Source organism: Syngnathoides biaculeatus, chromosome 2, assembly GCF_019802595.1.
Source record: "Syngnathoides biaculeatus isolate LvHL_M chromosome 2, ASM1980259v1, whole genome shotgun sequence".
NCBI lineage: Eukaryota > Metazoa > Chordata > Actinopteri > Syngnathiformes > Syngnathidae > Syngnathoides > Syngnathoides biaculeatus.
This window is the reverse complement of record NC_084641.1, coordinates 40,939,864-40,962,532: the sequence shown is the minus strand read 5'-3', so window position 1 is coordinate 40,962,532 and position 22,669 is coordinate 40,939,864. Positions and strand designations below refer to the sequence as shown.

Sequence of the window (22,669 nt, the reverse complement as noted above, 5' to 3'; positions counted from 1 at the left end):
GAAGGAGGAGAGAATAAAGGGAAAACAGGAGGGGATCAACATCCTGGAGTCCAGGGTTATCACATTGTCTTTTGGAGCCAAACACGTACAGGTCTTCTGTAAATGGTGCAAACATTTTGGTGTGGTGAAAAGACACCCATTATTGCCACAGAGCATTTGTTCAAATATTTTTGCTAACACCACAAAGATTCGTAACAACAGGACTGTAATGCAGAATCTGGTTATAGAGCTCGTGCACATGACGTCACAATTTTTACGGCGCCATAATGCTGGGCAAAAAAGCCGCTCGACAGTGTGGGGGACATTGAAGTGGAGCAGAATATTAACAATGCCCGAGACTTGTTGTGGTGTTGGTTGTTACAACAGACAAGACAGATATTCAAAGAGGTCATTCTATAGAATACCAGCTGAAAAGACCAGAAAATATCGATGGATTTCAGCAATTAAACATGATGGATGGTGCCCAACTAAAATACGCACACGCCTGTGGAGTGAGCGCTTTCATTTCAGGTAGGAATTTTTCTTCTCAACATCAAATACCCAAGAAATATTTATAATGCCAAGTTGGCTCATTTCAGAACAATGCGTTTAAAAAAAAAACTTCCAATGTACACAGAAGCGTGTTGCGCTAAACCTCTCCCTGACAAATGTGTTTTTTTTTTTTAAAAAATATGCACTGTTCTCAAATGAGTCCAATGCATATTTAAAAAAATAAAATAAAACCGTTGGTCACACAGAAGTTTGCGAGGGTGTACGTGTAGCCGCAACACACTTCCGTGTATGGGGGCTGAAGCCTATTTCAGCGGTTTATTTTCTTTGTTTAAATATGCATTGGACTTACTTGAGAACAATGCATTTAAAAAAAAAAAGTATGTCATGGAGAGGTTTACTGAAGTTCAACATGTGGCCGCAACGCGCTTCCGTGTACAAGGAGCTGATTTGCATTTTTTTTTCCCCCCAATAATAGTTAACGAATGCGAGTTTGTGTAAAACCAGGGGTCATTTATCTAAAAATGCAATGGTTTCCAATGGAATTCCAATCGTTTGCATTAACAATGTATCCAATAGGTCATGCAATATGTACTCCTTTTTGACAATGTGATGTTAAATCCTCTCTCATTTAATAGTGTTTTGAGAAGATTTTCATCAACAATTACGAATTGTCGGGGGCACTGTCATTTTCGCGAGTCACATGAACTACGTGCCCGGATGTGACTTGTACCATGCCGCAACAAAGGCTCGACTACATGGGACACCATTTATGCCCAACGCTGATTTCTCGGATTTATCCTCATCTCATGAAGAAAGAGCAGCATCGGTTTGATTGGGAAGATGGAGGAATACTTCCATACACAGCCGTGAGCAGCACAGCCATGAGTGGCTGCTCGGCCGCTCGGTTGATCTGGAAGGCTGAGGAATACTTCCATACACAGCCGTGAGCAGCACTGCCATGAGTGGGTGCTCGGCCGCTCAGTTCATCTGGAAGGCGGAGGAATACTTCTGTATTGCTGTAAAAAATGCCGCCGAACGGTGGAGCCATGAGCGAGTTCACCCACTTGGCTGGAAAAAATGTTGAATATTCGGGCGGAATGACGCGGAGTCTGACAAGCTCGCCCTGCCGAGCGACGGAGCCATGAACTCGCTTCCCGGCCGAGCCTGGCTTGGTGGGAAGCAAGCTCACGGCTCCCCCACTTGGAGGTGGGAGCTCCCCGGCCGACCAAGCTCACAGTTAAGCCACTCTGTATGGAAGTATTCCTCTGTCTTCCCGATACTGCTATTTCTTCATCAGATGAGGATAAATCCGAGAAATCAGCGCTGGGCACAATTGGTGTCCCATGTAATCGAATGTTTGGAACGGCACGTAACATGTCACATATGCCCACGTAGGTCATGTGATTCGTAAAAATGGCAGCGCCCCTGAAAATTCGTAATTGTCGATAAAAACCTTCTCAAAACACTATTAAATGAGAGAGGATTTAACATCACATTGTCAAGATGGAGTACATATTACATGACCTATTGTGTACATTATTAATGCAAACCACTGGATTTCCCCTTTAAATATTGGTATTCGTATTGAAAAAATCTGAGTGGCTCACTATGTGGGATTTATTCTTGATTGAGAACAGATCCAGCAACGTATTGTTTGTATGCGTCCAGACTTAACTACGTTTTCAAACTCTTCCGTGTACATTTAGACAACTTAGTCACCAGATACAGAGAAGAAAATAAGTATTTGAACACCATGCTATATTGCAAGTTCTCCCACTTAGAAATCCTGGAGGGGTCTGAAATTTTCATTGTAGGTGCATGTCCACTATGAGAGATATAATCTAAAAAGAAATATCCAGATATCACAATGTATGATTTTTTTTAACGATTTGTGTGATACAGCTGCAAATAAGTATTTGAACACCTGTCTATCAGCTAAACTTCTGACCCTCAAAGACCTTTTAGTCCTGTTAGTCCGCCTTTATAAATTCACCTCCACTTCATGTATTATCTTGAATCAGATATACCTGTGTGAGGTCGTTAGCTGCATAATGTCCACCTGTCCACCCCATACAATCAGTAAGACTCAAACTTGTAACATGGCCAAGCCCAAAGAGCTGTCCAAAGACACCAGAGACAAAATTGTACAACTCCACATGGCTGGAAAGGGCTACAGAGAAATTGCCAAGCAGCTTGGTGAAAAAAGGTCCACTGTTGGAGCAATCATTAGAAAATGGAAGAAGCTAAACATGGTGGTCAATCTCAATCGGAGTGGAGCCTCATGCAAGATATCACCTCGTGGGGTCTCAATTATCCTTAGAAAGGTGAGGAATCATCCCAGGATTACACAACAGGACTTGGTCAATGACCTGAAAAGAGCTGCTACCACCGTTGGTGACCGTTGGTAATACACTAAGACGTCATGGTTTGAAATCATGCATGCCACGGAAAGTTCCCCTGCTTAAACCAGGACATGTTTGCCAATGACCATTTGGATGATACAGAGGAGTCATGGGAGAAGGTTTTGTGGTCAGATGAGACCAAAATGGAACTTTTTGGTCATAATTCCACTAACCGTGTTTGGAGGAAGACGAATGATGAGTTCCATCCCTCCCAAGAACACCATCCCTACTGTGAACCATGGGGGTAACATCATGCTCTGGGGGTGTTTTTCTGCACATGGGACAGGACTTTATTACTGTATTGTATTAAAGAGGGGATGACTATGGGCATGCATTGTGAGATTTTCGGGAACAGCCGCTTACCCTCAGTCAGAGCATTGAAGATGGGTCGTGGCTGGGTCTTTCAACATGACAATGACCACAGCTAGGAAAACCAAGGAGTGGCTCCGTAAGAAGCATATCAAGGTTCTGGCGTGGCCTAGCCAGTCTCCAGACCTAAACCCAATAGAAAATCTTTGGAGAGAGCTGAAACGCCGTGTTTCTCAGTGACAGCCCAGAAACCTGTCTGATCTAGAGAAGATCTGTGTGGGGGAGTGGGACAAAATCCCTCCTGCAGTATGTGCAAACCTGGTGAACAACTACAGGAAATATTTGACCTCTGTAATTGCAAATAAAGGCTACTGGACTAAATATTAACATTGGTTTTCTCAGGTGTTCAAATGCTTATGTGCAGGTGTACCACACCAGTAAACCATTAAAAAAAATCATACATTGTGATTCCTGGATTTTTCTTTAGATTTAGATTCAGATTATTTCTCTCACAGTGGACATGCACTTATGAAAAAAAATTCCAGCCCCTCCATGATTTCTATATAGCACAGTGTTCAAATATTTATTTTCTTCACTGTACATGTGTATATCCAGTTGTCCAAGACAAGCGGATGCAGGTTAACAGTCCAATTTCTTATCAGCGAAAACATCAACTTCGGCATTAAATATGGGTCCTCTCTCAGTACCTCTAACTTTTCCACGTACCTTTGTTCATTATCACCTTCTAAATGTTTTACGGTATCGGACAAAACTCTGGGCGTCGTGCTACAATATGTATTTTCATGTCGTCTCGAACAGACTTAGAACATACCGGTACATGTGTAGAGCTCGAGTACCTACGTCATCAAATAACATCACTGGCCGGAAGTGTCAGTATAACAAAGCATTATTCAATGCTAAGTATGGTAAGGTATGTTCTGTGTTTTTGTGCCAAATTCAGGAAGAAAATATTATTATTATACTCCTCAACTGAACTCAACTTGATTTCTCAAGCACTTTAGGACAACCATAGGGTAAAGTGTTTGGTTCACATTGTCGGCAATAAATCTGACTCTTTTCCGTTGAGAGTTGGACTCTGCCAAGTCTGCCCTTTGTCATCAATTTTGTTCGGAACTTTTATGGACAGAATTTCGAGGTGCAGCCGAGGTGTAGAGGGGTTCTGGTTTGGTGGCCTCAGCATTGCATCTCTGCTTTTTGTAGATAATGTGGTTCTTTTGGCTTCATCAAGCCTATCCCCACTGTTTTTATTGGGCAGGAGGCAGGATAAACCCTGAACTGTTGCCAGCCAATTGCAGGGATCACCGAGACAGACACCAGTCCCACTCACAATACGCTAACACCTAGGGTCAATTTAGAGTCCCCAATTAATGCATGTTTGGGGATGTGGGAGGAAACCGGAGTAATCCCACACAGTCACAGGGAGAACATGCAAACTCTACACAGGTGGTGGGGGGGAGAAGATAACATAGCTACGCGTGAGGGGGGGGGGGTCATAACATAGCTACGTGTGAATGATTGACACACTTGATCTGTGTTGAGCGATATTTTGCGATGATCTGACTGCACAAATGTGTCTCTGTTGTCACCTACCGAGCTAAGCTAAACCGGACTAGCGAGTCCTAAAAGCCTTCGACGTGCACCGAGACACCAAGACTGAAGGAAGGATGTTTGAGGACACTATAAAGTAGTGATTGTCGTACTCGGTCGGGATTTACGTAGGTTCGGCACTAATCCAAGAATAATTATTGAGGGGAGCGGGTGATGTTACACAAAGAAAACGAGACAAACAACTCGTAAATCAAGCCTCGCCTTCTTTTCCTTCATACAGCGGTTCACAGCTATACAGATACACATACAGATTCTGCACACAAGTGTGATATGGAACACGATAATAGGAAACTGTCAATGACGAAATCGTCTTTGGGTTACAATATATTATATTATGTGGCTTCTCGGTCTTCCTCTGATTCTGGAAAGATCTCGCGCTAATATCAATGATTTCTACGTCGATATGCATGTAAATACGATTGAAATACCCCTCGCTGAAATACTTGAAGCCCTGCTGTCTGCTTTTCAACGATATTTCACTGTTAGCTAAGAATGCGAGTGAGAAATCAGCTGTTAAATCGGACAGTTTCGCTCTAGTCTTTTCTTGCTGCGCCGCCATTTTTGCTAATTGTTTGTCTGAGGTTAGCACACGTTGGGTGACGTAACTTCAGGAGACGTGGTTAAGTGCCCTGTACGGAGGGGTCAATTCACTGAACGTATAAGTCAGTTCACCTAAGCCCTTATCGTGAACAAATCACTCTTCAGACCCTCAGTACACTAGTTCACTGAATGTATCACTCTTCAATTTCTCAGTGCACTATCCCATTGAAGTAATCTCTCAGTTCTCTCAAACACCTCCCCTGAAATCACTCTTGAGTTCCACAGTACACCAGTTCACTGAACGAATAACTTAGTTCAGTTTAAGTCCCTTCTTTCTGACAGTGGCTACTCATTGGGTCATTCGCCGAAGTGACATCACTGGCGAGTTGCAAATCCATCTGCACGCTAGCTTGTCTTTCGTCATTCACAGAATATTCAAAAGTGAGTGACAGAACACTTCAACAGTTCCGTTTCCTCCCCCAGGCAACTTGTTCACCTCAAGCCAAGCAAAATGAGCAAATCTTTTAATAAAATGATTCTGTTCAGTTTGTTCCCCAAAAAGAATCATTCACCAAAAAGAATCATGAGATCACACTGAAGCACAGAGGAGTACAGGTTTTATCAGTTGTGTTTTGCCCATTACAATTCAAGATGTAATTGGCTCTAATAGAATTGATGTCAGCGGGATGTTTTATTTTGAAAGATGACCACAAGTTTGATAAGCATCGCAGTACAAATTGTGGTAAAATTAACGTCTGGCACTTAGAGATGAAAGTGGACTTTTGTGAAAATTCCTGAAAGTACACATGTGAGCGCTGAAGGTGTGAAGTTCTGGTAGGGGGTCCGGGGGCATGCCCCCCTGTGAAATTTTTTTTAATGGCTGTGGTGTATTCTGGCGATATTTGTGAACAAAATTCAGGCAAAATTTGAAAGCAAAAGGTCCAAGTCCTGACCAAAAAAAAAAAAAAAAAATGGGCAGAAGTTCCCCAAGGGCCAAGCCCAATTTATTTTGCCCCCATCCCCCTATCACTGGATACCACAAATCACATTTGTCATTAAAATATGCCACTTTATCTCAAGACAGATTAATTAAGTGAACTATTCAGTAAAAAGACATCCAAAATTGGCCTTTTCCTCACATTATACATATTATAGTATAGATATACAATATACACGAAAATAGAGCCTAGAATTTCTACACTGTACAGCAAAACAAAGAAGTTGATCTGTAGTAATTACTATTAACGTTTAAGTCTCAAACTTGTTACGTCGCGTTGTACTGATGCACTCGACCAGATTTCTCACTATCTCAGATATAGATCTAGTAATACTAACAGTATAATGAGTTGCCTTTAATATTTTGAGATATATTTATATATACAGTCATATTTGAAAAACATACGGGTGTGATCAGTCATGTGCGCAGATAAAGTTGTGGGTGTGATTAGGGATGGCCTTAAAATAACTTACTGGACCAATACAACATAACTGTAAATTAAAAATATAACAAATACATAACTAAAATATAAAACTAAAATTTCAAACTCAGAAATGATAATTTCCAATTTCAACTAAATGGAACATTATGTAAAATGGTATTTAAAATTTTTCAACAATAAAAATTATTGATCTGACAAACTTTAAAAGTTAAATGGACTGGCCTGTCAACGAATAAACACGAACGGTCTATACCCGCAATGTTTTGAAAATGCTGAAAGTTTAGTTCAACACAATCGGCGTTGGTGGCAACAAACTAGCGATACATTGGAATAAACATTCCTATTGACAATCGTGACGTATTGGGGGCACGCACCATGGGATTGCCGGAAATAGGAGGCGGGCTTGCTAGAACGCGCCTTTATGTACATACGCTCGACGTTTTGACCACACTTGAATCAAGCGACGAGGTGGATGATAGTCTAATGTTATTTTTTTTATTTTACACTGTCACACTGCCTCGCGATCGACGCAATGAGCACCTCTGGTGTAACATAATTTCCTTTGACATGGCTCAACGTAAATGTGCTCGCATTACATGAAGCAGTTCTGAACATGTGCTTTCCTACATGCTCAGTACGGTTAACTTGCATTGGCTGTTTCCGGGTGAATACCGGTTGTTTTGGAGCAGGCTTGTGAGTTAACATTTATGAAATAAACGTAAATTTATGTCAAAACTACACAAAATAAGCGATGTCTTCAATACGAGGGGAGGGGCGTTACTGTTACTCGTGCTCGTGCCTCAATATGGCTACGCTCGTGAGAGCAAAACAACGAACTCAAACGCATGTTCGTTCACTGTTGGCAACTAATATCCGGATTAATTTGAAGCAACTTTTCCTCAATTTTCCGGAGGATTTTTCAAGAAAACTTGAAAATCCGGAGGACTTTCATCACTGGGCACTTCAGAAAGTCAGGCCTCCAAAAAAGACGAAAGAGAAAAGTGACAAAGTGAACCAGCCAGCGGTGTAATAGGCATCTTGGCAATGGCACCAGGCTCATTGCCGTTGGTGGCATCCTATTATAAGGGTGTCGCGTCGGAGTTCCGAATGCTACCGTGACAGAGTGAAGTGGAAACACAGTCAAGTGTCTGGGGTTGGGGGCTTATTTTTAGCTCTGCTGGGTCACATCACCAAAAGAACTCTACGTCTTATTTGTTTGGTGAGTCTTGCTGAGGAAACTAACTTGCACTAATGGCCGTGCAGGTGATACAGGCAGCTAAGATTACCAAAGCTCACATGAAGAACACTGGGGGAGAACACAAGAATAATTAGGGGGAGCATTTGTGGTTAGCTTGGTAAAAGGAAAACCAAGAGAGGAGCCATTTAATCAAACAACCCTGTCATTTTCTGGTAGACAACCGTTGCTGCTGGCACAGTGCACATATGGTTAGATCATTGGCCTCACAGTTCTGAGGAGTAGGACTACCCCACCTGTGTGGAGTTTGCATGTTCTCCCCGTGCCTCTGTAGGTTTTGCCCTGGCACTCTGGTTTCCTCCCACATTTCAAAAACATGCATTAATTGGAGAACCCTAGGTCTGACTGTGAGTTTGACTTTTCTGTCTCCATGTGCCCTGCGATTGGCTGACAACCAGTTCAGGGTGTACCCCGCCTCCTGCCAGTTGACAGCTGGGATAGGCTCCAGCACCCCCCCCCCCGACCCTCGTGAGGATAATGCTCAGAAAATGGAAAGATGCCTAAATGTTGCTCGTAAAAGTGGCAGTGGGACACAAAACATCGCACACTAACTGGTCAGCTCACTGGACACACCGTCACATCTAATTAGATGTTATAACTTGGCACTGAAAAATCCTTACCGTGTCAGCCTGTGACTTGTTCACTTGAAAAACAATAATAGTGTTTCACTAAATTCGCTTGGTGAGTGAGCAGTAGCATATAAAGCCAGTGCCTAATACCGACACGCACAGCAAGCTTTTTTTCCTCCACTGGAGCTCTATTTGCTGGGCCAATGGCCTTGAACACAGCACAGACATAAGGAATGGTCTCCGAAAGCTTATGGATCAAATGTTATAGTACCATAGGAAACCCATGGGGACAGTGATGTGAAAGTAAATTTGCTCATCCAAATTGGGGCGGGGGCCTCACAGACAGCAGCCTGCCAGACTGCCCATGATTTTGACTTCCCGAGCAACACCTCCTTCAACATTGTCCTGGCTTGTCAGTGAAATTGTACTTTTATTTGTATTTGAAGGAAACTGTAGAATCAGATTCTTTGCTAAAGGGTAATATGGGTCCCCCTTCCCATGGGCTCACCACCTGTGAGAGGGACAATAGGGTTCAGGAGCGATGTGAACTGGGTGGTAGCAAAAGGCAAGGACCTTGGCAATCCGATCCTCGGTTATAGAAACTAGCTTTAGTAACATGGAATGTCACCTCTTTGGCAGGAAAGGAGCCGGAGATGGTGCGCGAGATCAAGAAGTCCGGTAGTCAGACAAGATCCAAGCAAAGACTGCTCATTCTCCACCACCACTGAAAGGTATGAAATTAAATCATCCAAGAAAAAAATGGGACCCCAAACCTTAATAGTTGGTGATGGAGCCATCAAGGATGTGAAACTTTTTTGCAGTGAGAAGAACACCACCAAAGTACTGTGTTTTACTAATGAATTCTGATATCTCTCGAAAAATCCTGGAGATCACTGGTCAGCATCCAACTGTGAAATTTGTTATTATATACACAGGGGCCCTGGATGTTCTCTAGCAGCAATCAGAGGTTCTGAAGCGAGATTTCATTGAGCTCTGAACAAAAGTGCAAGGGATGGATGCCGAGGTTTTTATAAGCGGACCTCTCCCACTTGTAAGATCTGGAGATTAACATTTCTCGAGGCTCCGTCAACTGAATGGGTGCTTAGGCAAAGTGTGCGCTGCACTACTGTGAGTTTCATTGACAACTTCTGCCTTTTTGGGAGCGTAAAAATCTTTACAAAGCAGACGGTTTCTGTGTAAATAGACAAGGGGTTATGTTATTAGCTGCCAATTTCTATTATGTGCGTCATTCACCGCCCTCTAAAGAAAATGTTTACAAAAAAACAAGGACAAAAGGATCCAGTTGTTCCTTAAGAATCGGAGCAACAAGAGATAAGGCGAGACAAGGTGCACACAGATTCATTTGCGTCATTTAAACATCTGATGAGCAAATGACATGGAATGTGCCAGCACTTTACATCTCCCACACCTCTTCCTGCCCCATTGGAGCCATCCACACCTCAGAATCTCCCCTCAATGACTACAACAACCATACAATCCACAGTAGATGTTGGCTCCCCCTCTCCCAGCCTGGATGCAATGTTCGATCTGATGACTAAGATGAAGACTATTGTCAACGATGGAGTCCAGCCCATACCACGCCAAGATCTTCCTCCTATCCCCCTCGCCTGAAACCACTGTCCACTAAGAATCGAAAGGCCCTTCCTCCACCCACGCAGACTATCTGCAAATCTGACTGATATTTACCGGGTCTTTTCCAGAATAACCCAGACCCCTATGGAGATCAGGCATTTTTCATCCCTGTAATTACAAGGGACAGAAAGTTGCTCAAAAAGATAAGGCACCAAAAATTTAGTACTTCCAACTTAGTGAGGACAAAATGTGAGTCTATTGAACCATTCTCTCCAGCCATCTCTGCAAGACTAGCTCTTTTTAATATCAGGTCAGTGGGTAACAAATGTGCCACAGACTGTGAATGCTGAGACAGTTGATGAACTTTTGGACAATTTCACCTTGAAAATGAAAAATGGCATGAATGCTGTAGCTCCTGTTGAAAACTAAGACCATTCTGAGGCGACCTAGAACACCGTGGAGGAGCACAATGATGGTCAAGAGATCTAGGTAGGAGTGTAGGAAAGCGGAACACAAGTGGAGAAAAATTAAACTAATTAATTAATTGACTATGACCTCTACAGACAGTGTCTTTGTAATGTTAACCAAGAGTTAGTTAGAGCTAGACAGCAAAACTTTTCATCATCAAATCATCAGTAAGAACCTCAACAATACTCGTGCTCTATTTGCTGTGGTTGACAGGCTTACAAGCCCCCCGAAATCAGATAGATCCAGAACTCCTAACAGGTGACAAATGCAATAAGGTTGTCTATTACTTTATTGAAAAAATACAATCCATCGGGTCAAATGTCAGCACAAATCAGCAAAAAGATAGAATGACCTCACATATGAAGCCACCCAGAAAAAACTTAATTTGTCAGAATTTGATACAGTTGACCAAAAAAATGTAGAGAAAACTGTTCAGCAGTTGAAACCATCAACGAGCTGTCTCGACTCAATACCATCTAACTTTTTCAAAACTATTGTGAAGTCAGTGCTACCTGATTTGCAGCAAAAAATCAATTGCTCACTTCAGTCTGGTGAGTTTCTAGGAACCTATAGAATTTTATAGAATCTGTATAGAACAACTTGTATAGAACTTTGGCTGTGACATTCTAGAGAATTTCTATAGAACAAAATGTTTCATGTAGAAAGTCTATAGAAAGGTTTGAAGAGCAGAAAGTGGCACATTGCTCGATCTCAAATTTCTATAGAATTTGTACAGAACAACTTGCTCTACAGAACTTCGGTTGTGACTTTCTATAGAACAAAATCTTTCTATCGAAATTCCTTAGAAAGTTTGGTACAGTGCTTGATCTCAAATTTCTATAGAATTTGTACAGAAAATAATTTCTGTAGAACAATTTTCAAGCAACATCAGAGTTAATACACAAGCTGAAGTAGCATAATAAATTACAATACAATATATAAATACTGTCATGACTATGGAGATTTCAAAATAGGGCAAGTCCATCTGTAAGACAAGCCACTATTATAACACCTCCATCTTGAAAAATTGGAAACCAGCTGTCAGTGTGTTGAAGAGGGCACAAACCTTCAATCACTATTAACCAAATGGCCAAACAGACCAAAGAGAAGTCATCTGACCAAATCCGGATTCTAACCATTATATTCCACAATTTTAAAGATGCAGGTTGTGAAAACCACTCAATCGACTGGATTTTCATCCATTACATCTTGAGTGACCAACAACATGACCAACAAAAATAAACAGCTGACATGTTTTTTTCAAGTTCGAGTATGACAGTTTGCAGAGGTACCCACACTAAACATTTCCAACTGTTCTCTGGGTGTGGCATGTTTTGACTGGCAGCTGGTGGCGGTGAGTTATATGCTGATGCAGTTGACTCAAAAAGAAGAAAATGCGTCATATCCTTTAATTTAAAAAATGGCGGTTGTTGCTGCGAGTCTAGAAGACTCAAGTTTTCTTGCTGTGAAGGCAATAAATTAACGTTTTCCACACAGCACCTAAGGCATCTGTCGTGTGTGGTGTAGGGAATATGCTAGAAAGCATGTGTTAATTTTTTGGAATTGTCTGTAGTTTGATTGAAAAACAGTCTGGTTTCACACTAATAATAAAGGTTTCAATCTAGAATGTTTGTTTTAATGGCTCAATTTCCACATAGCATGGCAATGTTGTTTCTAAGGCAATGTTGACTGTATGTGGGATTGTCACATTAATGCAAACTATGAATACAACGTACAAGCAATGTTTCAGTTTTTTAGAACAGCTTTGTAGAACTTCAGAACAAGTTTCTATCGAACAATTTCTTTAGAACAATTCTATTGAACTTGGGCACTAAAGTTCTATAGCATTTCTATAGAATGCTACTACAGAAGTCCTATAGAACTTGGGTCATAAAGTTCTATAGTATTTCTATAGAATGTTTCTACAGAATTTCTATAGAACTTGGGTCCTAAAGTTCTATAGAATTTCGATGGAATGTTTCTATCGAAATTCTTTAGAAATGTTCAATAGAAATTTTTTAGCAGGGAATGGTAAGAAGTAGTTTCGTCGTAAATTGTTAGCAACAGCGTAACAATGTTATTTAAAAGAATTCAGAGACTTATTGTATTCTAAAAGTGTTGGTCTTGCATAAATGTGCAAATGCACCTGTATTTAGTTTTCAAAATACTGTATGGCTGTTTTGAAATTACATTGTAAAATATTTAGCATTTATGGCTCTCTCTGTCAAAAAGGTTCCCCAATGCGCAAGTCTGGTGTGGTGGTGAAATATGTCAGAATAGTACAGCACATGTATGAGGGCAGTAGGACAGTGGTGAGGTGTGCTGTAGGTGTGACAGAAGAATTTAAGGTGGAGGTTGGACTGCATCAGGCCTCTTCCTGTTTGCTGTGGTAATGGATAGGCTGACAGATGGGGTTTGACTGGAAACCCCTTAGACGATGATGTTCGCAGATGATATGGTGATCTGCAGTGAAAGCAGGGAGCAGGTGGAGGAACAACTACAAAGATGGAGGCATGCACTGGAAAGGAGGAACGAAGATTAGCCGAAGTAAAACAGAATGCGTGAATGAGATGGGTGGAGGGGGAACGGCGAGGCTACAGGGAGGAGAGTGCAGGCGGGTGCACGCCATCGCCGCGACTGCCGTAAGTAGGAGGCCAGCTTGCTAGAACGCGCTTATGTGTGTGTGCGCTCGACGTATTGGGCAAACCTGAATCAAGCGATGAGGTAGATGATAGTCTAATGTATTTTTTTTTTTGGACACGACGTCACATGATCAACCAAAACTTCCTCGCGATCAACGCATTGAGTAAACCTGGTGTAACTGAATTTCCTTTGACATGGCTCATGTTGTTGATGACTTTCGACGGAAATGGGCTCGCAGTACGTGAAGCAGCTCGGAACGTGCTTTTGGCATCACTTCCGAACATGCTCAGTAAAGTTAACTTGCATTTCCTCTTTCCGGGTGAATACTGATTGTGTAGGAGCAGGCTTGCTTTGTTAACGTTTACAAAATAAACACGTAAATTAATGTCAAGACTACACAAAATAAGCAAGTTCTTTCAACATCTATTTTTTCTACTCGTAACATTTCACGCGCGTGATTTTTCGTGGTCGACTGTGCAGATTTGCGAGCACAATTGCATCGTCAAATCACAGTGACTGTAGAAGGGTCCTGAAGATGGAGCTGCCAGGCAAAAGAGCGAGAGGAAGACCAAGGAGAAGGTTGATGGATGTTGTGAGGGAAGACATGAGCACATTTGGTGTTAAAGAGGAAGTTGCAGGAGATAGACTAAGATGGAAAAAGATGACACACTGTGGCAACTCTTAACAGGACAAGCCAGATCTTGACACATGACTGCAAACTTTTGTCTGTTAGGCAATTGCAGTACAGTATTTGGATTTAATGGAGTTCATTTTATCTGCTTGCACTGGTATGTTTATCCAAGATGGGTAAGATTCCAAATGGATATTTCTTCATGTTTCTATAACTGTCAGAAAGAGCATTTCATGTTTCTAACAAGTTTCTCAGGTGATCCGACGTTTTGAATTTCCCTCCATTTGTGGCTTTGGGCAAGCTGGGCTCTCTGGCAAGTAACTTTTACACTCCCAACTCTGCTGCAGCTGTAGCATGCCTTCCCTGGAAATATCTTTTCACATTATTCTTTTTATTATTGGACAATTTCTCATTTTTAAGCTGGTGTGGAGGCAAACCTTCTATGTTGGCAGTGAAAGTGATTCGGTCCAACAAGTGTTAAATCCACCGTTCTCAGCTTTCTTTCTTTTTTTTGCGATCCATGGCTTATCTAGAGATGAAAGTGGACTTTTGTGAAACTTCCTGAAAATACAAATGCGAGCACGAGGGGGTCTGGGAGCCTTCCTCCTCCTCCCCCCTTGGGAAATGTTTTTAAAAAATGGATGGCTGTGGTGCATTTTGGTGGTGCATTCTGGCGATGTGTGTTAACAAAATTAGGACAAAAATTGAAAGTAAAATTTCTAAGTCCTGAACCGAAAAAAAAATTGGGCAGAAGTTCCCTAAGGGCCAAGGCCAGATTTTTTTTGCCCCCCATTCCCCTATCACTGGATAGTACAAAATCACATCTGGCATTAAAATATGCTTAAAATATGCCATCTTATCTCAAGAGAAATTAATTAGGTGAACTATTCAGTAAAAAGACATCTAAAATTGTCCTTTTCCTCACATTATACATACTATAGATATAGAATATACACGAAAATATATCCTACAATTTCTACACCGTACAGCAAAAATGTTGAAGAAGTTGATCTGTAGTAATTACTATTAAAATTTAAGTCTCAAACTTGTTACGTCGCGTTGTACTGATACACTCGACCACATTGCTCACTATCTTAGACATAGATCTAGTAATACTAATAGTATCATCAGTAGCCTTTAATATTTTGATACACAGTCACTTACATTTGAAACATACGGGTGTGATCTGTCATGCTCGCAGATAAAGTTGCGGGTGTCATTAGGGATGGCCTTAAAATAACTTACTGGGTTAATATAACATAACTGTAAATTAGAAATAAAATAAACAGATACATAACTAATATAGAAAACTAAAGTTTAAAACTCAGAAATGATCATTTCCAATTTCAACTGATATTCGTAGAACATGATATAAAACGGTGTTTAAAAATTTTCATCAAGAATTAATAAATTGATCTGCCAAACTTGATCTGAAGACAAGTTAAATACACTGGCCTGTCAAGGAATAAATGGTCTATACTCGCAATATTTGCCTCCCGATCGACGCAAAGAGCACCCCTGCCTGGTGTAACTGAATTTCCTTTGACATGGCTCATGATGTTGAAGACTTTCGACGTAAATGTGCTTGCATTACGTGAAGCAGTTCTGAACATGCGCTTTCGTATATGCTCCGTACGTTTAACTTGCATTTCCTGTTTCCGGGTGAATACCGGTTGTTTTCTGAAGCAGCCTTGTTTAGTTAACGTTTATGAAATAAACACGTAAATTAATGTCAAGACCACACAAAATAAGCAACGTCTTGAGAGAATGAGAAGGGAGGGGCGCTACTGTTACTAGTGTTAGTGTTTTAACATGGCTAAACTCGTGAGAGCAAAACAAACTCAAACGCATGTTCGCCCGATGTTGTCAACTAATATCCGGATTAATTTTAGGCAATTTTTCCACAATTTTCCGGAGCAATTTTCATGAAAATTTAAAAATACGGAATTCTGGGAAAATACGGAGGACTTTCATCACTGCTTATCACACATCCGCCAGTTGATATGGGACAGCCAGGAAACCAGCTGACTAAAGAAATTAACATTGCAAAGAGGTATTATGCAGCAAAACTGGAAGAACAGTTTGCCACTAACAACTTCAAATCAGTGTGGCACGCATTACAATCGCTAACTAATTACAAGTGATGATTCCCCCCAGCAGTAGACAACAATAGTGGGCTAGCCAACGACCTGAACAGCTTTTACTGCAGATTTGAAAAGGACACTTTCACTCCACACACCCACCACATCGGACCACTGACCACTTTAACATCTCGAATCTTTCATTTACCATCCACGAACAGGATTTGAGGCGCATCTTCAAACAAAAAAAGAACAAAGCAGCAGGCCAAGACCTTGTGTCACCATACTCCCTTCAAAGTGTGTGCAGACCAACTTGTTATAGTTTTCACAATGATCTTCAGCAGGTCTCTCGAACTGTGTGATGTACCAAACTGCTTAAAAGACTCCACCATCATCCCGGTTGCCAAGAAACCTGTAATTTCAGGTCTAAATGATGACAGACCTGTTGTCTTGACATTTGTGGTCATGAAGTCCCTTGAACGCCTCATGGTGGATGACTTCAAGAATGTTGCAGGTCCCCAGCTGGACCCACTGCAGTTTGCCTACCAAGCTGACAGGTTTGCGGATAATGCAGGGGGTTTGCACTTCATCCTTGAACACCTCAACAGCGTGGGAACCTAGGTGAGGATCCTATTCGTGGACTTCAGGTCTGTATTCAACACCATCATCCCTGAACTCCTCTCCTTCAAGCTTCTCCAGCTCAGTATCTAACCTGCCATCTGCCAGTGATTCTACAATTTCCTGACAGCCAGGACACAGCGGTTGATGTTGGGGGACACCACCTCATACACACGCACCATAAGCACCGGGGCACCCCATGGTTGTGTTCTCTCCCCGCTGCTCTTCTCGCTCTACATGAATGTCTGCACCTCAAGGCACCCGTCTGTCACCAGGCAGATGACACCACAGTCATCGGGCTGATCAAAGATGGGGACGAGTCTCCTAAATGACAAAAGTGGAGAGGCTGGAGCTTGGTGTGGCCAAAACAACCTGGAGCTGAAAACACTAAAGACTGTAAGAGATGAATGTGGGCTTCAGAAGGCTACCCACAGCTGCCACTCATGCTGTCCAACTATCTTGTGTCAACCGCCAAGACCTTCAAGTTCCTGGGAATTACAGTCTTAGAGAATCTGAAGTGGGAAACAAACATCACCTCCATCCTGAAAAAAAGCCCAGCAAATGTACTACTGACCACTCCAACAGTGTCTTCCCTCTTGCAATTAAATTCTTGAAGAGATAACCTAAAATTCCACTGCAACTTGCTGCCGATTTTCTGCCCCAAGTTGTTGTCGTCACATTCTGCTGGGGCCAATTAATATTATTGTTTTTACGATAGACCAGGGGTGTCAAACTGATTTTTGTCATGGGCCACATTGTATTTATGGTTTACCTAGAAGGGGTGTTATTCAAATATTGTTGTTGTTTGGTAATCCAAAAATGTTTGGAATGTTCCATTATTATTTATGATCTGACAAGTTGAAATTTTCATACATATTTTAACAAAAATCATGGAAGTTGACTCACAAGATTTGCCTTGGCAGACGCATAACGTGGTGGGCCAGATCGGGCCCCCAGACCTTGAGTTTGACACCTATGGATTAAAGTATCGCATGCCTATTCACTTTAAACTGCATACACTCCTTGAAGTCTTGACACCCTTTGCACAATAGTTATTGCGCTGGACTACCGCTCTACTGGGCATTATATCTGCTCTAAATGCTAGAAGACTGCATTCTTTGCACAAGTTTGAAAAAAAACTTCCCTGTCAATTGACTTTTTGTTTTCCATACTCAACAATGAACATAGTACAAGGGGGGCTCCAAATACCGTAGACAAATACTTTGTGTGTTGTTTACATCAGAATCAGCTTTCATGGCCAAACGTGTAACAGCACACAGGGAATTTGTCTCCAGCAGTCGGTGTCGCCCTGGTATGACATTCAGAACAAAGAACAAACAAATTAACAAGACCAAAGAACAACAGACATTCAGTTAATAGAAACTATTCCTTATAGAGTCACAGATGCAGTATTTAATTTCTTCAAGAGTTAAGAGTGCGTCAACACCCCACATTATGTTAAGCTTGTACAGAGTGCCCTTACTCGTTCACGGTTCCCATTATAGACCAGTGCAATGACAATTGTGCAAAGGGAGCAGATTAAAGTGACAAATCGTGCAATAGTCTACACAATGTATGACTAATAATAATACTGATTTGACCAGCATGATGTGTGTCTCAACAACAACACAAGGCAGAAAATAGTAGGTCCGCTGATCCAGAATTTAATGACTTAATTGCCAGAGGGAAAAAATTGTTAAAATGCCTGCTAGTTTCGACTTGCATTGATCAGTAGCGCTTACCCAACAGAAGGAGATGGAAGAGCTGGTGGGCAGGATGTCATGGGTCAGAAAGGATCCTGCCGATCTGGACCTAGTTCAAAGTGGTGTGCAAGACTTCATGAGTGTGTAGGGTGTTGCCGACAATCCATTCAGCGGTTTTGATTGGACGTTGCAGTTGGAGTTTGTCCTTTTTTGTGGCAGCCCCAAACCAGACTGTGATGGAAGTACACAGTATTGCTTGGATGACTGCTGTGTAGAAATGTGTCAGCAGCTCGTTACAGGCCATGCTTCCTCAGGAGCCGCAAGATGTACATCCTTCGCTGGGCTTTTTTGAGGATAAAGTTGATGTTCTTCTTTCTCTTCAGGTCCTCAGACTGTAATTGACCCCTCCGTAGAAATTGCGTCATCCGCGTCGCTGACCAATCAGAGGCCAGAGATCTGCATAAACCACGCCCCCTTTTGGACCCGCAGTTTCCTCAGACAACGTTGTATGGTCCAGTAAAGCTTCTGTTAGCGTTTTATCGCGTATTTGGGTTCTTTAACAATAGATATGGTTAAGAGGTGTAGTCACGGACTTTATAATAGTGATGACAGGTATCCTGAAACGCTAGTTGGTGGAGTTCAATTCGTACCCTTTCCAAAACCAAAGACCCAGTACGAAAAATGTGTTTGATGGATCAAACTTTGTGGAAGACCGCATCATCAACTGAATCCATCTAAAATCAACCGGAACAGAAGACAAAGTATGAAAAATGTCTTCGATGGATCAAACTTTGTGGAAGACCGCATGATCAACTGAATCCATCAACCGGAACAGATATGTTTGCACGAAGGTAAGCCTTTTACTTGATTTTCAATACATGTCTCATATAAATGAATTAGCAGTTCTTCGCTTGCATAACATAGCTAAGTGTGAATGATTGACACACTTGATCTGTGTTGAGCGACATTTTGCGATGATCTGACTGCACAAACGTGTCCCTTTGTTCGCGGCAACGGTAAACCGGACTGTGTTTGCACGAAGGTGTGCCCTATATTTGATTTTCAATACATGTCTCATATAAATGAATTAGCAGTTCTTCGCTTGCATAACATAGCTACGTGTGAATGATTGACACACTTGATCTGTGTTGAGCGATATTTTGAGAGGAAGGAAGGATGTTTGAGGACACTAAAGTAGTGATTGTCATACTCAGTCGGGACTTACGTAGGTTCGGCACTAATTCAAGAATAATTATTGAGGGGAGCGCGTGACGTTACACAAAGAAAACGAGAGAAAAAACTCGTAAATCAAGCCTCGCCTTCTTTTCCTTCATACGGTGGTTCACAAACGGCTATACAGATACATATACAGATTCTGCACACAAGTGTGATATGTAACACGAAAATAGGAAACTGTCAATGACGAATTCGTCTTTGGGTTATAATTTATTATATTATGTGGCTTCTCGGTCTTCCTCTGACTCTGGAAAGATCTTGCGCTAATATCAAAGGTTTCTCCGTCGATATGGATGTAAATACCATTGAAATACCCCTCGCTGAAATACTTGAAGCCCTGCTGTCTGCTTTTCAACGATATTTCACTGTTAGCTAAGAATGCGAGTGAGAAATCAGCCGGTAAATCGGACAGTTTCGCCCTTTTCTTTTCTTGCTGCACTGCCCTTTTTGCTAATTGTTTGTCTGACATAGGCGCACGTGGCGTGACGTCACTTCAAGAGGCGTGGTTAAGTGCCCTGTACGGAGGGGTCAATTCCCAAGAACTTGAATGTCTCAATGGTTGACAAGACAATTGGACAGCGTCAGGGGCAGCTATGGTGAAGGATGCCTCCGGAAGTCCACAATCCTCTCTACAGTCTAGTCTGTACAGTCTACTGCCGGCCTGGGGGCCATTTGCAGCCCCCAAGATGATATTTTGTGCCCCCCAGCTTACTATGAAAGTGAAATGATAGTGCAGCCCAAAAGTTTTACATGAATGGCACTTTTACAGTGTTGTGTGCGGAGCTGACAAACCGACCAATCATGGTGGGGTTGTGGCTCTCGGTGGCGTGACAGCGACCAGACGTGATGCAAGCAGAGAAACATTTTTCATTGAGTGAAAGTTACAGTGGTGTTACCATGGAGTTTTATTGGTAGTTTTGCACACAACTCGTTTGCACCAGCTTCCTTGCTTATCTTATTTTGTGTTAAAGAATATAAAAGACGTATTTTTAAAATTGTCATTAAAATTGCGTACATGTACGACCCAGTCTCAGCCAGAATGTGGCCCCGAGGTGAATTGAGCTCGAGACCACTGCTTTAGAGTGTTCAACCCCAGGTTGTGTTGGCCACACCAAAGCTCCAGTTTTGCCACTTACTGTCGATACGCAGACTCATCGCCGTCCTTGATGAGGCTGATGACTGTGATGTTATCTGCAAACTTCAGGAGTTTGACAGTGGGGTGCCTCGAAGTGTAGTCATTCTGATTCTGATTACACACACTTAATTCACCACAATTTAATACACAACTATATAGCAGAGAAGTGTTTCATAAGAAATAAGGACTAATAAAAATCAAAGTTGATACACGGTACCAAACAAGTGTGCTAACTGAATATGCAAGACTTTTTTTCTAATAAAATACAGATATTTGTGCCAAGACGTTCTGAAAATCCACTATTAGGATAGCATAATCATATACAGTATGCCTTGTATTTTACATTGAAGGAAGACTCTCCCCAAAATTCATATGTACAATAAACCCTCCAATGTCAAGCAATATTATTATTACATATATTTTGGACATTAATTGAAAATAAAAATTGAAAATAAAGAACATATTTGAAATCCAAGCAAAAACTGGATGTGTGCCAGCTTTCAGAGCCAAACGCGGAAGAAACATCCTTGACTCTGCCCCTGATACCGGTGGCTTAGCATTACAGACCATTCGTTCTAGCTATACCAAGAGGCCGACTTGTTCTGCACCAAAACTGAGAAAACGCACCCAAATTTGTCCTTTAACCTCCCGAGGGGTCAACCTGACAGGATAAAGCTGTGGCTTTCACAGTTGAGGCTCACTCATCGGCGGGGAAATTTGCACGCATTGAATCATTATTAGTTATTAGCTGGTAAGTTATAGCCTCTCATGCTGTTTTGGTAAAGCATACATTATGAGGCGCAGCTGTTCAATTCCGGACTTCCGTGTGTGGAGTTTGCCTGTTCTCCCCATGTCAGCGTGTGTGCAAACTTGCCTCCTGCCCGTTGACAGCTGGGATCGGCTCCAGCACACCTTCGACGATTGTGCGGCCAAGAAAATGGATGGATGGATATTTACATGTAACACTTCCCGGTTACTATTTACGGCGATCCGCGCGTGCAACAGCCGACCCCCGACGCCGGTAGATCGCAAGAAGCTTTGCTGCTTGAAAAGTACAACTTAGTGTTAAAAAAAAAAGTCTGGCCACCTGCTATATATTCTCTACATCTAAATAAACTCCTCAGAAAAGCATAAAATCTCTGCGGTCCATTTCATGGGACTGTTATTGTTCGTCGTCAGCGCCACGTCCCTCCCAACACATTAAATTCCACTTCTGTGAACATTATACATTGTACATTTTTATTTTGTTTGCTCAATGGTCGGTATAGTAATAACACGGAGGATCAACTCGCTTTGCTGGGTCTCTGAACACAACACTTTCTGGTTACTATTTACGGCTATCCGCGCGTGCCCCCCCCCCACACCCACACACACTCAATACTGACTTTTGAATCCCCCCCCCCTCCAAAAAAAACTTAATTTGGAACATAATTTTAACAGATGAGAATGAACTCACCAAATCATATATTTAGGTAAACTCACGAACATTCATGAATAACTTTTTCAACACAATTAGAAATCATTGTTCCTGTTTATCCACTAGTTGACAAGCAAAGCCAGTCATTCATTTGAGTTCCACAGCTGCACACCAAATGCTGGCATCAACCAAGCTGAATGAATGTTTACGTCACAGCCATGTGTTAAAAGCAAAGATGTCCCGAGGTCTCCGCTGTGCTCTGAGCAAACAACAACAAAAAGCATAATTTATTAATCTTACAAATATATGTTTTACATATTATCTCACACGTGATCATCATCTCCTGGATTGTAAATGTTTGTACCATAATCCTCCAGCCTAGTTGAGCTAATACATCCCCCAAAGCACAACATTAGATGCAATGATGGCTCCTTAAGAATTCCTTGAAATTCCAGCACACATTTGGAGTTGTAGGGAAATCAGGATCGGCACGTGAGTCATACATGCAA

General features: G+C 41.8%; 1 protein-coding gene across 13 annotated transcripts in view; it reads right to left on the bottom strand.

Annotated features, from left to right (window-relative positions):
- Positions 1–22,669, bottom strand: part of atf7a (activating transcription factor 7a) — a 104,847-nt gene that overhangs the window by 54,821 nt on the left and 27,357 nt on the right. The window contains exon 2 of one of the 13 annotated variants that reach the window (XM_061805608.1): positions 20,745–20,854. The exons of the other annotated variants lie outside the window; for them this stretch is intronic. The gene's annotated coding sequence lies outside the window, so the exon portion shown is untranslated. The remainder of the gene's footprint in view (positions 1–20,744; positions 20,855–22,669) is intronic. 13 annotated transcript variants of the gene reach the window in all.